A 16,685-nucleotide genomic window follows, 5' to 3' on the forward strand; every position below is an offset into this window, starting at 1 on the left:
TGCCAGAAAACATAAAATATCTCGAAAAACGGATTTTGAGCGAAGCGAAAAATCTATTTTTGGGTGAGATAGCCATGGCGTCCTGATGGAAGGATCCTTTTTGGTAGCTTCCTTGGGTAATCACTACTAGGATTTTCCCAGAGAATTAAACCACAGGTTATCACAGAATTCTAACTTCTGGAGCGAGTATCCTAAAGGTTTCCCCTTAAGACATCGTGTAACAACAGGGGACACGCATGTATAGACGTGCCACATAGCTATCTGCACCCCATATAGAGTTAACGCTTCAATATGGCGGACAGGGAGTGGCTGGGAGCTGAGCCGCAGCCGATCTAGATGTGGCGGTATCGGTACTCGCGATGTAAACAGACGGACGCCATTGCTTTTGATGACGTCACGTCCGTCCTCATTCCGAAAGTCTGGAGCTCGCTCATCACCATGATACAGCGGCGCAGGGCGGGACCTGATAACAGACAGGGTGGGTCCATCAGGACGCCATGGCTATCTCACCCAAAAATAGATTTTTCGCTTCGCTCAAAATCCGTTTTTTGGGCTCAAGCCATGGCGTCCTGATGGAAGAGTACCAGAGAATTAGTGTATCGTGGTAGACTTTTTCCCTTTATAAGTGAGTGCTAAAACATTGAGCCGAAAGCATAGTGGTCTATACTAGAGCTACCGTGAGGCAGTTGCCTTCCTGCCCCCCTGGCATGGAAGTCCCCACGGGCTATGCTAAGATCAAAGTGGTCATGGGAAGGCTATTCATATAGGCTGAAGGAACAATGAGATCCATAAGATAAGTCAGAGCGATTTGGTATTCGCGTCGAAACAAACTTGAAGAAGTGGTGGTTGAACACTTCGTGTATGGAGTTGACTCATCTTCATAATTGAGTAAGTATTCGCTAAGGAGACTTACTTGCTCTATATAAATAAATGCCCGGAGTAAATCCTGGCATTTTCCTTAACCAGGAATAAAGGGTAATAAAACTATGACAAATAGTATATTTCATAGTAAGAAAGAGCAAGGGAGATGCACAAGTAATAAAATAGACATTTTATTATATAATTGCAGGTAAATCAATACATGTCATGCAATAAATAGTAAAAAACATTTACATTGATAAAAATGTACATAGTCATAAAGGCGTGCTCTTGAGTCTGAAAGGGAAGAATCAAGTATTAGTAGGCACTCGTTCTACGGAACGTTAGTCTTTATGTAACACACGTCATGCACGTGGCATGTAGCACTCATGTGGTAATCTACTATGACATTTCACCTGAGGTAAGAACAGTTAAAGAAAACACAAGGTGGTTTCTGCTTCACTACGTATCACTTGAGGGTCAACATAGGCACCCGACGAGTTAGAGTCCCTAATAACTCACTGTTCTAAGCAGAGTTCAGAGCAGGTTTCATAACACTACCTGCGGCTACCACAAAATGTTTCACTTCGTGCACTTGTTTCGCATAATGTTTAAAGAAAACACGCGAGGATTTCCAGCCTGTATAGTTCTTGAGGCTCTCGAAATCCATACTCTGAAAGAAATTCAGAGACGAAGCGACTTTCCTAGGATCATGACCAGCGGGTGTACTGTCTGGATCCGCTCTGCGAATGAAGTAGGTGATTTTTGCTCTCAATTGTTTTAGTGACAGGTTGCTGCCCGATGTTTCTCCTTTGAAGAGTTGGCCTCCACCAAAGTTTGAAGTTCTATGAAGATAGACCTTAAGGCTCTCTACTGGACATAGAGAGGCATCTTCCTTCAAGGGGCATATCCTCCACGGGCCCCATCGTTTGGTAGGTAATTCGTTCTTTGCGAGAAACGTCGGATCAGGGAAGAGGGAGAGGTCTCCTGAATCATTGAAAACGATATGTCCCTCTTCTCTAGATAGTGCCACTATTTCGCTGACTCGGGCTCCCGAAGCTAGAGCGAAGAGAAATATAACTTTCTGAGTCAGGTCCTTAAGAGGGCATGAATCATTGTCCAAGTTGGAGGCGAAGTGGAGAACTTTGTCTAGAGACCAAGTGATTGGTCTCGGAGGGGGTGCCGGTCGTAAACGGGCACAGGCCTTCGGTAGTTTGTTGAAGATGTCACTAGACAGATCTATTTGGAAGGCGTATGACAAAGGTCTGGTCAAGGCCGATTTGCAAGTAGAAATCGTGTTGGCTGCCAAGCCTTGTCCATGAAGGTGAATGAAGAAGGACATGCAAAAATCTATGGTGATTTTCGAGGGGTTCTTTGCCTTGACGAAGGAGACCCATTTCCTCCAAGACGATTCGTATTGCCTTCTCGTGGATTCGGTCTTGTATTCCTCGAGGAAGTCTAGACTCTTCTTCGAAATCCCAAACCTTTTCTTAGCGGCTAGGGTGAGAAAATCATGAGATGAAGGTCCTTGATTTTCGATGATGAAGCGAAGACAGTCGACTTCTGTATTTGCTGGGAGAGAACTGGGTCCGGGAGGGGGATCAGCGTTGGCTGCATCTCCAGGATCAAGGGGTACCAGTTGCTGCGGGGCCACTTGGGAGCCACTAGAGCTGCTGTCCCTTTGAAGGTTCTCAATTTGGAGAGGACTTTCAGCAGAAGATTGGTGGGAGGGAACAGGTAAATCTTGGCCCATCTGTTCCAATCCAAGGTCATGGCGTCCACCGCTTCCGCTTTGGGGTCCTCGTACGGGGCTACATATCGAGGAAGTTGATGGTTGTCGCTCGTTGCGAAGAGGTCGATCTGGAGTTCTGGGACTCTGTGAGAGATGAAGGAGAATGATCTTGCGTCTAGAGACCATTCCGACTCTATCGGGTTTGTCCGAGATAGAGCATCTGCTGTCACGTTGCGGAATCCTTGTAGGTGAACTGCAGACAGGTGCCATTTCTTCCTTTCTGCCAGACGGAAGATTGTCAGGAGCACCTGATTTATCTTGGGCGATCTTGAGCCCTGGCGATTGAGACAACGCACTACCACAGAGCTGTCCAGGGTCAGGCGAATGTGTACCGACGGGGGCGGGGAGAGTTTCTTCAGCGTCAGAAGAACCGCCATGGCCTCCAAGATGTTGATGTGAAACGTCTTGAATAGGGGAGACCAAGTGCCTTGAGCCTGTTGTTGGTGGGAGTGACCTCCCCAACCCTCCAACGAAGCGTCCGTATGGATGTTGAGAGATGGAGGTGGGTGTTGGAGAGGAAGGGACCTTTTTAGGGCCCTCGCTTCTGACCACGGCTTTAGAAGAAGTCGAAGTCTGCTTGGGAGCCGTCTCTTGAGGTCTCTTCGAGCGATGGATGCGGAACGTCTCCAGACTCCCGCTGCATCCTTTAGCTGTGCACGAAGCACTGGGTTTGTGATCGAGGCGAACTGTAGAGAGCCTAGAACTTGTTCCTGCTGGCGTCTCGAGATCCGTTTGGATTTTAACAGTCGCTTGACGGACCCTGCTATTTCCTTCCTTTTCTTTGCTGGAATGGAAAGGCGGTGTGACTGAAGATTCCAGTGGATGCCTAACCATTGGAACTTCTGAGCTGGAGATAGGCGAGACTTTTTCGCGTTTATCTGGAATCCCAGGTGTTCGAGAAACTGGGTAACTTTTCTGCAGGATTCTATACAATCCTCGGGCGAGGGCGCCCACACTAGCCAGTCGTCGAGGTAGGCCATCACCTGGACGTTTCGGATGCGGAGCTGTTGTACTACTGCGTCCGCTAGCTTTGTGAATATCCGAGGGGCCACGTTGAGTCCGAAGGGCATGGCCCGGAAGGCATAGCTTTTCCGTTGGAGTCGGAATCCTAGGTAGGAGGAAGCGTGATGGTTCATTGGTATGTGCCAGTATGCGTCCGCCAGGTCTATCGAGACCGTGAAAGACCCTCGAGGCAGGAGGGTTCTGATCTGTTGGAGAGTCAGCATCTTGAACTTGTCGTTCGATATGAATACGTTGAGGGGGGATAAGTCCAGAATGACTCTGAGTCTGTCTGAGTCTTTCTTGGGAACACAAAACAGTCTCCCTTGGAACCTTGTGGACTTCACCCTTCTTATCACCTTCTTGTTCAAGAGGTCTAGCACATATTCTTCCAAGAGGGGGGTTGAAGGTTGGAAGAATTGCTGGAAGGTTGGGGGTGGTTGCGCCCAGCTCCAGCCCAGACCTTTCTTGATGATGCTGTGTGCCCAGGAGTCGAAGGTCCAGCGATCCTGGAAGTGGCGGAGTCTTCCTCCCACCGGAAGCACTTCATTGCTTCTGTGGTCCCGAGGACTTGCTGCCTCGGCCGCTAGCTCCCTGTCCTCCTCTGCCTCTGGAGGGCCGGCGAGAGGAATCTCTGCCGGAACCCCTGCCTGAGCTTCTACCCTTGGGACGAAAGGTAGTGGAGTGCTGCTCGAAGGTGGGGTTGAAGGCCGGTGATGAGGGCAAAACCGGCTGTGGGACCAACTGAAAGGTCTGTGGCGGCTGAGCGACCACTTGGGGAGTAGCGGGTGCCGGAAACTGGCGTCTGTGCTGACGTTGCTGGGGTCTATGCTTCGACTGCTTCCTCTTAGGCTGAGGACCGTCATCCTGAGAGGGCTTTCTCTTCCTAGACATGCCCCATTTGTTGAGAAGGTTCCTGTTCTCAGATGCAGCCTTGTCTGTGATCTCTTTCACTAGATCAGACGGGAAGAGGTACTTGCCCCAGATGTTGGAGGCAATCAGTTTCCGGGGTTCGTGTCTGACAGTGGCACTGGAGAACACGAATTCTCTGCAGGCTCTACGAGCTCGCATGAAATGGTACAGATCCTTGACTAAGGTTGCCATGTGAGATTTGGCAAGGACCATGTAGTGGTCAGGGACTCTGGTGTCACCAGCCATTACGTCCATCTGGACCTGGAGAGTGAGAGATGCTGCCAGCCTCTCCTTCGTTTCCTGTTCCCTACGAAGGAGGTGTTCGTTTAGCTTGGGGAGGTCCTCATTAAACTGACGTCCAGCAACGTCAGGATCTAGTTTGCCCACCACGAAGGTGTGTTGCACATCCTTCCAGTGTTTGGTGTCGGGCGGGGTGGCTGCGGAGAAAGGTCTGCATTCCTCCAATGCAGGGCAGGATTTCCCTTCCTCTACAGCCTTAAGGCAGGCAGCGAAGGCCTTTTCCGTGAAGGGTAGCATCACTTCATCGGGCGCAACGTAGGTGGGGTACTTCTTGCTCAGAGCCGGAAGTCCAGAGCAGGTAAAGCCTCTGCTCTTAAGCGCTTTGGCAAGCATAGCCTGGGCCTTCGAGAGATCGAACACTATTTTCTCCTTCGGTTCGGTCTCTTCCTTTGAGGATGGTTCTGAACGTAGACGGATGTAACAGTCCGGATACGCCTCAAAGCGGGGGAAGAACTCCACTTCTTCCAGGGGTATGGAACCGATCTTATCGCTGACGAAGATCTTGTCATCAGCGATGACCATATGCTCGGCGAACCGCCACGGATTGTCGCTCGAGCATGCGGGGAGGTCCTTGATGGAGATTTTGCGAGATTCCTTGGAACCTCCCATCGACCGAATGATCTTGTGAGTTTCTTGGAGCTTCTGCTCCATCACGGATTCAATGAGCCGAATCATATCCTGTGCCGTAGGTAGAGGAGTCGTGGTGGAGGACGTAGACGGGAGAGACACTTCCGTCGGTGTAGGAGTAGGAGGGGGGATGGAGGGAGGGGCATCCTCCTTATCGGACTCGGTATATACTACCCGGTCCTCTTCTTCATCATCCTCCCCTTCACCCTGGGCCATAAGGGTTTTCTCGGTGTCCTCCGAGATCTCTGACATGTGTTCATCATGTTCTGAATCCAGGTGACAATCACTCATGGACTGAGCCATGACAGTATCAGGTTCCACTGTGATCTGGACGACGGGGATCTGTTCAACTGGGACCACTGAGTCTGGTGAGGCCTTTGGGAACAGCAAAGACCTCATTTCTTCTGTGGCTAGGTATGGTCCAGTGGCGTTCTTTTGAAAGCCACGTACCCACTTGCGTAGGTTGTCCCGAGCAGTGTCCCGAATCTCCGCTGAGGGAGGGTCATAGAATGCTTTCTGTAGGCATTCTTGGCAGACCGAACAGGTGGTGGGGCCCCAGTACTTGAGATCCCCTCTCTTGTGAGCACAAGGGGCGTGTGTCCATAAAAGTGTGGCCGACGGACCGCGCAGAAGTCGTGGTCACACTTGACGTACTCCTCCTGTAAAAGAAAGAGACGATGAGTATTGTAGAGTCATAATATGGCTCGTATATAAAGTTAATTATTAACAAGTTAATATTAACATAAGTTAATTGTGATGCACAGAAGGGTGGGTGAAAGGAGACAGACGCATGCCTCGTGTAACCCGCCCGGCTGGTTGCCGTAGCATCAGACAGTCCCAGGTGGCCGTAGGCCTCCATGGAAGGTGTCTTGATAATGGGAATTCCATTTAGAATTACCATATAGACTAGGCTTGAAATCTTATCAAGAAAGTCTGGGGATCATGAGATCCTAGTAAGGTTCCGGCAACCAGACGTGCCAATTACACGTAGCGTGCTGGAAAGATGAAACACGCAAGAAGACAGAGTGAAAACTGAACAAAATGTACGATTCCGTACCAATTTGTCTGCGTTAACAAGCCGTCTAGGTGCGGTTTTTAGGAGCTATCGCTAGTAGAGATAGCTGAGAGAAGGGGTGCAAGGCATCTTGCCGCCTCCGGACTGGTCCGGCATACCCCCGGCACGCCGGAAGCCGCTCGAGCAGAGTTTCTGGCATTCAAGAATGATCATTCTATGGTCAAAAGAAGCCAGGGTGGCGGCAGCTGGTAGCGGCGGCCGCCGGCAAGGAGCGGCGGTTCCGGCAGCCGGAGGCAGTCGGAGGGTGACAGGGGTAAGGATAAAGGAGCATAGCCGGGGCCGGGGGCCGGCAGCTAGTGCCGGCACTCCGGGAGGGGTCGGCAGTGTGCCGAGGCTATGAGGGAATGGAGAGGCCACGGCGGTAAGCCGGCGGCCGGCGGCGATCCCCCGGTACTCGGGGGAAGGCGGCAAGGATAAGGAAGTCACCCGAAGTGGCGGTAAAGCCGGGGTAGAGGCGGCAAGGGACAAGCACCAAAGATGGAGGTGGGATGGCAAGGCTGTACTAGCCTAGTCAAGACACCTCTGGAAAAGGTACCACCATGATAGAGGTGAATCTATAATCCTAAGCAGGAGCCGCAATGGCCGGGGCTAAGGCAGTCCAAGAGAGGACAGGGTGTACCCAAAGAAGGGGTGGAGACTCTTCGTGTCGACCAAATGATAACTGACTCCATAGCACTATGGAGGGACTATGTATCAGAGCGGACAACACTGGGAGCACCACGGGGTCCAGCACTCCAGCCTAGGGTGGAGTGTAGGACAGGGGACATATGAAGCCTAACCTACTGGTAGGTTAGGCTAGGCAAGAGATAGGTTGGGGGTGGGAAAGGGTCTTCTTATAAGAAAGGATGGGTTATGTACCAGAGCGGCCACCTAGGAAGGGAGATGCTCACCCTAACCTATAGTAGGTGGACCAACTGAAAAACGGTGCACGCGTATATTTCAGCAAGGTACATAAACCAGCCCTCCCAACCTAACCTGGATTAGGGTCGTTAGACCCTAATCAAGGAAGGGAGAAGACGTATCGCAAGGAAAAGGTCCAGGACCGATTCAGCTTAAAGGAGGTGATCCTACCTTTAAGGTCCGCAACACTAAGGGAGGGGTCATTCCCTTAGGTGGGGAGGCGATACAGTACTCTGAGGAGTCTTGTCCTATCACATGTAATAGGATACAAGGTTACCAGAGGGAAGCCCTAGGGCTAGGGATGAAGAGAGCATATAGGGGTCCTATCATAAGGTTAGGTTAGCAAGGCACTCAAGATAACCTACCCCCTATATGATCCCTGAAGGCGAAAAACACTTGCATCACTGTCAATGGTATTGTAAAATAATGCCAAAATCTTCATAACTAACACTAGGATCACTGGAATATCATGCATTAACACTGGTATAGGCTCACTGGCCTAGGGACTAATCAAAGCCTACTGGTATGGGGTCAGCGAAGACCCTAATTAATGCGTCAAAAACACGATATAAAGTTCCTAGCTATGAAGACTAAATAACTAATAGCGCTGATTAGTAATTTATATACCGGTAAGGCTGTTGCGGCTAACTAAATAAGGCATGCAAGCAACAGCAGCGTCATAAAATGGCGCTGACCGGTCTGGCAAAGCTCTGCCACAATTATGCAAATATCTCGAAAAGTAAGATTTACTTTAAGGCCAGAGCTTATTTAAACAATACTTTAACCTTTGTACTCAACTTTCCAGAAGAAGGTGAAGCTGACGGTTGAGACATAGCGAGGATGCAAGTAGATAAAGTCGCACAAAGGGAAAAATACGTCCAATCGAGCGAGCTACTAGCAAAGGAATGAGGACGGACGTGACGTCATCAAAAGCAATGGCGTCCGTCTGTTTACATCGCGAGTACCGATACCGCCACATCTAGATCGGCTGCGGCTCAGCTCCCAGCCACTCCCTGTCCGCCATATTGAAGCGTTAACTCTATATGGGGTGCAGATAGCTATGTGGCACGTCTATACATGCGTGTCCCCTGTTGTTACACGATGTCTTAAGGGGAAACCTTTAGGATACTCGCTCCAGAAGTTAGAATTCTGTGATAACCTGTGGTTTAATTCTCTGGGAAAATCCTAGTAGTGATTACCCAAGGAAGCTACCAAAAAGGATCCTTCCATCAGGACGCCATGGCTTGAGCCCAAAAAGTAAAAGTTACTTTACGGTCAGAGCTTATTTAAACAATACTGGAACCTGGTACTCAACTTTCCAGAAGAAGGCGAGGCCGAGGGTAGAGACATAGCGAAGATGCAAGCCAATGAAATTAGCACAAGGGAAAATCCGTCTTAGTAAGGCAAGCTACTAAGCGAAGGATGAGGACGGACGTGACGTCATTTAGCAATGGCGCCCGTTTGTTTACGTTTCGAGTACCAAAAGTAGCCACGGACGAGTATAGCTGTGGAACGGCTCCCCAGCTATTCTCCGCCCCTCCACATCGAAGTGTTAACTCTATGTGGGGTGCAGATAGCTATGTGGCGCGTTAATACATACGTCCCCTGTTGATATACGATGTCTTAAAGGGAAACCTTTAGGATACTCGCTCCAGAAGTTAGAATTCTGTGATAACCTGTGGTTAAATTCTCTGGGAATATCTAGTAGTTATTTACCCAAGGAAGCTACCAAAAAGGAACCTTCCATCAGGACGCCATGGCTATCTCACCCAAAAATAGATTTTTCGCTTCGCTCAAAATCCGTTTTTTATAGTTAGGCAGATATGCAAGAAATATTTAGCAAAAGGTAAGGTGTATGTTGCATTTATGGATCTGGAGAAAGCGTATGATAGAGTTGATAGGGAAGCAATGTGGAATGTAATGAGGTTATATGGAGTTGGTGGAAGGTTGTTGCAAGCATTGAAAAGTTTCTACAAAGGCAAAGGTAGTAAAGCATGTGTTAGGATAGGAAATGAAGTGAGCAATTGGTTTCCGGTGAGAGTGGGGCTGAAACAGGGATGTGTGATGTCGCCGTGGTTGTTTAACTTGTATGTTGATGGAGTGGTGAGAGAGGTGAATGCTCGAGTGCTTGGACAAGGATTGAAACTGGTAGACGAGAATGACCATGAATGGGAGGTAAATCAGTTGTTTGCTGATGATACTGTACTGGTTGCAGACGAGGAGGAGAAGCTTGGCCGATTAGTGACAGAATTTGGAAGGGTGTGTGAGAGAAGGAAGTTTCGGTAAGAGTAAGGTTATGAGATGTGCGAGAAGGGAAGGTGGTGCGAGGTTGAATGTCATGTTGAATGGAGAGTTACTTGAGGAGATGGATCAGTTTAAGTACTTGGGGTCTGTTGTTATAGCAAATGGTGGAGTGGAAGCAGATGTACGTCAGAGAGTGAATGAAGGATGCAAAGTGTTGGGGTTAGTTAAGGGAGTAATAAAAAATAGAGGGTTGGGCATGAATGCAAAGAGAGTTCTGTATGAGAAAGTGATTGTACCAACTGTGATGTATGGATTGGAGTTGTGGGGAATGAAAGTGATGGAGAGACAGAAATTGAATGTGTTTAAGATGAAGTGTCTAAGGAGTATGGCTGGTGTATCTCGAGTAGAAAGGGTTAGGAATGAAGTAGTGAGGGTGAGAACGGGTGTAAGAAATGAGTTAGCAGCTAGAGTGGATATGAATGTGTTGAGGTGGTTTGGCCATTTTGAGAGAATGGAAAATGGCTGTCTGCTAAAAATGGTGATGAATGGAAGAGTTGATGGGAGAAGTACAAGAGAAAGGCCAAGGTTTGGGGGGATGGATGGAGTGAAGAAAGCTCCGGGTGATAGTAGATAGATGTGAGAGAGGCAAAAGAGCGTGCTAGAAATAGGAATGAATGGCGAGCGATTGTGACGCAGTTCCGGTATGCCCTGCTGCTTCCTCCGGTGCCTTGGATGACCGCGGAGATAGCAGCAGTAGGAGATTCAGCGTTATGAAGCTTCATATGTGGTGGATAACGGAGGGTGGGCTGTGGCACCCTAGCAGTACCAGACAAACTCGGTTGAGTCCCTTGTCAGGCTGGGAGGAACGTAGAGAGGAGAGGTCCCCTTTTTGTTTCATTTGTTTGATGTTGGCTACCCCCAAAAATTGGGGGGAAGTGCCTTGGTATATGTATGTAGTGTTCCTAATGAACACTACCGCTCGGCCTTGAACTGTGATCAAACTGAAAGGACTGGACCTCTTAGATACTTTGGAACTCTCGGCATTGATGAGCAGTTTGTTCCAACACGAATACTTACCTCGAACTACTTTCTTAGGAGTTACTGGTAACCTCCTCTCTACCGACCAGAATTTTGCGTAGATTACCCCCCACCCCGTTTTCTAAGGAGGCCTACCCCCGGCATTAAGGAATGTGCCCCGAGGGTAGGCTTATCGTAGGTCGATGCCCGGCTGGGTCAGCTCATCAGTAAGTTCTCTGGTCGCGACGTGTGAACACCTCGCTCTCGTTCTCTATCGATCCTTTGTGTGCGTTCTAGTGCCCCACGTGTTCCCCGCGTGGTAACTTGCGTTTTTCCAGTGTACTTTTCCCGGGTGTTCCTGTGCATTCACCTTCCACCCATGTGCTTACCCAGTGTTTTCATTGATTCCCTTCGTGCTTGTGTCGTGCGTTGTGTGCATTATGGAGCAAATCCGCCGTTGTCCGAGGCTTAGAGCCGGTAAATCGTGTGGAGCGTTCCTCTCCAAGCCTGAAGTGGATCCTCACTCCCTTTGCTCCTCCTGTAGGGGAAGGGTTTGTTCGTCAGCAGATACGTGCCCCGAGTGTGTAGACTGGAGCGATATCCAGTGGGTACGGTACGGTACCAAAAAGAGGAAATCGGCGAAACGTTCCCCCATGAAAGCTAGTGTTACTTCGCCGCTACCATCACCCAGTGAGCGGTCCGACGGGGCCTCTGTTTCGCCGTCCCCTACACAGAGTAGGGGACGAGGTAAGTCTGGTGTAGAAAATGAACAAGGCGTCCTTTCCCAGGAGCCCAGTGAAAGTGCAGTGCCGATTGCGGGCCCTTCTAGGGCTAGTGAAGGACCCAGTAGTGCGTCCGGAGAGTCGGCCCTTGTGCTCGGGGTCACGCTTCCTCCGATGACCCCTTGTGGGGCAGTAACGCGGTGTCGGTATCTTCGCCGCCCTCGTGGGCCTGTGCTTCTGGATCGTCGTTAGGCGGAGACAACCAGAAGAAAGTACGACCTTCGGGTAACGATGCCTTCGGTTGGAGGCTCCCGAAGACGCCGGGTAGGTCACCCCTAAGGATGGATGTGGCCCTGGACCCCTGGCTCCCTGGCATGGAACGTTTTGAGTCGTTCCCGGCCCCCTCACGGAAGTCCCCGAAGACTTCCTCCAGCCATCGACCTCTGGCGTTCAACGCCCGAAGAAGTCCCCAGCAGTCCCCGCTACCGGCCGACAGGCGATAATCACAGTGTCGTCGGGTTCATCGGACGTTTATTCCTCGTCAGAGGAAGAAGTCAGGGTAAAACACCGTCGTCGGAGGGAGCGGTCCAGGAGCGAACGTTCCCGTTCGAGGTCACGCTCCCGGTATAGCAGCAAGCGCTCCCGCTCCCCAGGGCGTAAGTATAGGAGGAGTAGTTCTCCTGATGGCGCCTGGATCTACGTATCTCGGGACTCAAAGATGCTTTGTTCCCCGGACCGCCGGTCCAGAGAGCGGTCGCCAAGGATGCCGTCCTCTAAACACAGCCTTGACCCTCGCGACCTAGCTCGCAGGAAGGACCTCTCTAGAAGGCATAAGTCCTCGAAGCCTCCGGTTCACCCCGCCCAGCGGGGGGAAACGCGCTTCTCGTCAGGCGGCCTGGCCGAACCAGCCCAGCTGGTGCGGCCTTCGGGTCGGAAGGAACGGTTCCCGCTGTCGGGTCAGCCCACGGGAACCGCGTCCTCGGCACCCAGAGCCCTAGGGCGAACGAGAGTCCCCGCTGAACCAGCGATGCCTGCGTTAACCCAGGCCCCTGATGCAGACATACCCGCGGATGAGATCCAGTACCTCGGTAGGACAACGCCCCTGGCACCAAGAGCTAGACGTCCAGTCGGCGTGCCCGGTAACCCAGCTCCCCGGCCCCAAGCCGAGACCTCGGCTGACGGAGGGGAGGGTTCACCGACGGAGGACTCCGCCTATAGGAGAGTGGTTAGCCTTATCAGAAGGCACCACAAAATAGAGGAACCTACGGCTACGGACGAGGATTACTGGAGGTCAAGCCTATTGAGGATCATGCAGACTCCCACCCAACCTAAGACGTCTCTAGCACTTCCTCTAGCCCGAGATCTAGTCCTAGGGCAGGAGTATGTGGACAAGGTAGTGGCTAGCAATACCGAAGCCCCCAAAACCCAGAGTTCCTCGAAATTGCTCCAGGGCCTCAGAACCCAAGGCAAGGTCTATGTGCCAGCGGGACGACGCCCAGGCCCCTGTAAGGTGGAGTCGGCCATCGACATCCTGAGTCAGGGCGTCTCAGACGATAGAGCCTCTTCGGCCCCGGTCTGTTTCTCGCCAGCAGAAGCCTCAATGATGGAGGAAATGTCGAGGGACTTGGTGAACGTCTCCTCTTGGCTGGACTGGTGGGCTTCCACCTTGGTAGGGGTACAAGCCTCCTTCGACCCCGCGGACCCTGACCAGCAAGGCCTCCTGAGAGACCTCATTACCTCCGGGGGTAAAACCCTTAAGTTTTTAACGTATCAGTCGCTCGCTCTGACTGCTAACTGGGTGCTCCGTAAGAGAGACACTGCACTGGCGAAGGTGTCTCGGAAGGTACCAGACAGGGAACCGCGGGCCATTCGGAGCTTACCCTTGTGGGGAGAGTCTTTGTTTCCCCTGAAGGAACTAGAGGCCATCATGGAGAAGGTCTCGAAGAAGAAAGAGGCTAGCATCCCCAGACCTACGACTTCTAGGAGACCGCCCTACAAGAGGTCCGTCTCGGATAGTGCCGCGACGTCCCAAGCCTCTACCAGCACTACGAGGAGAAAGGCCCCCTCTTCCCCCTGGTCCGCAACGCCTCAGCCCCCCCGCAGGGGAGCTCCAGCGCCCTCAAGCTCCTTCAGGTCGGGTTACTCCGCCTCTAGGAGAGGCAGATCAGGCCGCTCCTCCAGAAGAAGATAGAGTGGGAGGGCCCCTATCCCCGCCCAAGCCTCGGGTTGGGGGATGCCTCAGACGTCATTGGCAAGCATGGAAGGCTCAAGGAGCAGAGCCTTGGACAGTGTCCGTACTAAAGGAGGGCTACAGACTTCCGTTCTTAACGGAACCACCCCCTCTTATTCCGGCCAGCTGGACGGAATGGCTAGCTCCCAAATACCCGTTAAAGAGGACCGCCCTTCAAGAGGAGGTATCCTCCATGTTAGAGAAGGGCGCCATGGAAGAAGTTCTTCTCCCAGGGCCAGGTTTCTACAGTCGCCTGTTCCTCGTAGAGAAAGCGACCTGGGGGTGGAGACCGGTTATAGACCTGTCAGCTCTCAACAAGTTCGTCAAGAAGACGGACTTCAAAATGGACACTCCGAAGTCAGTCCTGCTGTCCTTGAGGGAGAAAGATTATATGATGACCATAGACCTCAAGGACGCATACTTCCAAATTCCGGTCCACCCCTCGAGTCGAAAGTTCCTCCGGGTGAAATGGGGTTCCCAGATCCTGCAATTCAGGACCCTTTGCTTCGGTCTGTCAACAGCGCCCCAGGTGTTCACGAGAGTCTTCACGACTGTCTCAGTGTGGGCTCACGAACGAGGCATTCGCCTCATCAGATACCTGGACGACTGGTTGCTTCTTTCCGCCTCAAAGGTCCTCTTGGAGGAACAAGGGAGAAGTCTCCTCCAATTTTGCAAGGATCTGGGCATTGTAATCAACCCGAAGAAGTCAAATCTATCCCCATCCACCAGAATGAACTACTTGGGAATGACATTAGACACCATTCGGGGAAAAGCATTCCCTTCGGAGGACAGGATAAGAAACCTCAGGCACATCATTCAGCCGTTCCTGTCAGAGCACCCCAGGAGAGCGAAAGACTGGCAGAAGCTGATAGGTCACCTGGTCTCATTGAAGAAACTAGTTCCCCAAGGGAGGGTAAGGCTCAGATCCATACAATGGAACCTGAAGAACCTCTGGTGCCAACTGGACTCACAACAGGTGCTAGTCCCAATCCTACCAAACACGAGACCCTCCCTGGAATGGTGGCATTGCCGGTCGAACTCACTCAAGGGGATGCCCTTCGGGACCGGTCCACCCGAGTTACTACTGTTCACAGACGCCTCCAACCAGGGATGGGGAGCCCATATCCTCGACGAAACGGCACGAGGGACCTGGTTGGACGGGGAGAGGGAACTCCACATCAATGTCCTGGAGTTGAAAGCAGTCCAGAAGGCTTGCCTACACTTCGCGAGTCTACTAAAGGGAAACACCGTGGCGTTGATGTGCGACAACGCCACGGTAGTGGCATACATAAAGAAACAAGGAGGCTTGAAATCGAAGGAGTTGTGCGATCTCACCATAGAAATTCTAGATTGGGCAGAAGAAAATCAAGTGGTGATGTTAGCAAGGTTCATTCCCGGGAAGAAAAATGTGCTGGCCGACGGCCTCAGCAGAATGGGCCAGATAGTAGGGACAGAATGGTCCCTTCTTCCAGAAGTAGCCAAGCTCATCATCCAACGTTGGGGTTCACTCTTTGCAACAAAACTCAATGCCCAACTCCCAGTCTATTGCTCTCCTGTGCCAGACCCGAAAGCAGCCTTAGAAGACGCCTTTCAGCACAAGTGGGACAATCTGGATGTGTACGCTTTTCCCCCTTTCACGTTGATAAGACAAGTGCTCAACAGAGTAAGGACAGCCCGAAACCTAAAGATGACTTTGGTAGCGCCCTGGTGGCCGGAGAGAGAGTGGTTCGCGGACCTAAAAGACCTATCGAGTCAACCGCCGTGGCCTCTGCCCGTCAGGTCAGGCCTTCTGCATCAGCCTCATTTTCTCAGGCTCCACGACAACCCACTCTCCCTACGTCTTCACGCCTGGAGACTATCGAGCGGCTCCTGAAGAAAGAAGGATATTCTTCCTCCACGGCTAAGAGAATGTCTCTATACCTGAGAAAGTCGTCAGCCGCGGTCTACCAGGCTAAATGGGCCTCCTTCACGAAGTGGTGCTCTGAGAGGCACATTAAACCTCTTAAGGCCTCTGTCCCAGACATAGCAGATTTTCTGGTATTTCTTAGAGACAAGGTGGGAATGTCAATCCCAGCCATAAAAGGAGTTCGGTCCGCCTTAGGCCAAGTCTTCCTCCTGAAGGGCATCGACCTGGGGGCCTCGAGACATATAGCGATGCTTGTCAAGAGTTTCGAGCAGTCCTGCCCCCCACAGGCGAGTAGGGTGCCCCAGTGGGACTTAGCCAAGGTCCTGAAGATGCTGTGTCGTCCCCCCTTTGAACCTTTGAAGGATATCGTAGACAGAGATCTCACCCTCAAGGCCGTCTTCTTGCTGGCCTTGGCGTCCGCTAAGAGAGTGGGAGAGATCCATGGTCTGTCATACGACGTTTCTCATTCGAAGGGGTGGAAAGAAGTATCCTTCAAGTTCGTGCCTTCTTTTGTGGCCAAGACTCAGAACCCAGCAGTCTGGGATCCGAAGTTCGAAGGTTTCTCAATTCCTGCCATCCCTAAGAAGGGTAATGCAGAAGATTTAAAATTATGCCCTGTACGAACAATTAGAAAATACCTGGAAAGAACAGCTCATCTCCGCCCAGGCATCAAGAGCCTCTTCGTTTCCACAGGTATTAATAAGAAACAAGTTTCCAAGAACACCATTTCCTTCTGGTTGAGACAAGTTATTGCCAGAGCCTACAAGGAAGATGGCATAGCAGTGCCAGGCACCCCCCGGCCTCATGACATCAGGGGCCTGAGCACCTCCTTAGCCTTTGAGAAAAACATGGCAGTGGGTCAGATCCTGCGAGCAGGTACTTGGTCGAACCAGTCAACCTTTACTGCCCATTACCTCAAGGACTACTCGAGGAAGTCATTAGACGGGTTCTCCATTGGAACAGTCATCTCCGCCCTCCAAGCGGTGTAACGGTAAAAGCCCCAGGCGCGATCAAGGCTAGCAACCGGTAGGGACAAGTACGGTTTCCTACCTCCTACCCAGTTGCTTCCTTGCCTCTTCGGGGAGTACCGACTGATACCATTG

Source organism: Palaemon carinicauda, chromosome 9 (assembly GCF_036898095.1).
Source record: "Palaemon carinicauda isolate YSFRI2023 chromosome 9, ASM3689809v2, whole genome shotgun sequence".
NCBI classification, from domain to species: Eukaryota; Metazoa; Arthropoda; class Malacostraca; order Decapoda; family Palaemonidae; genus Palaemon; species Palaemon carinicauda.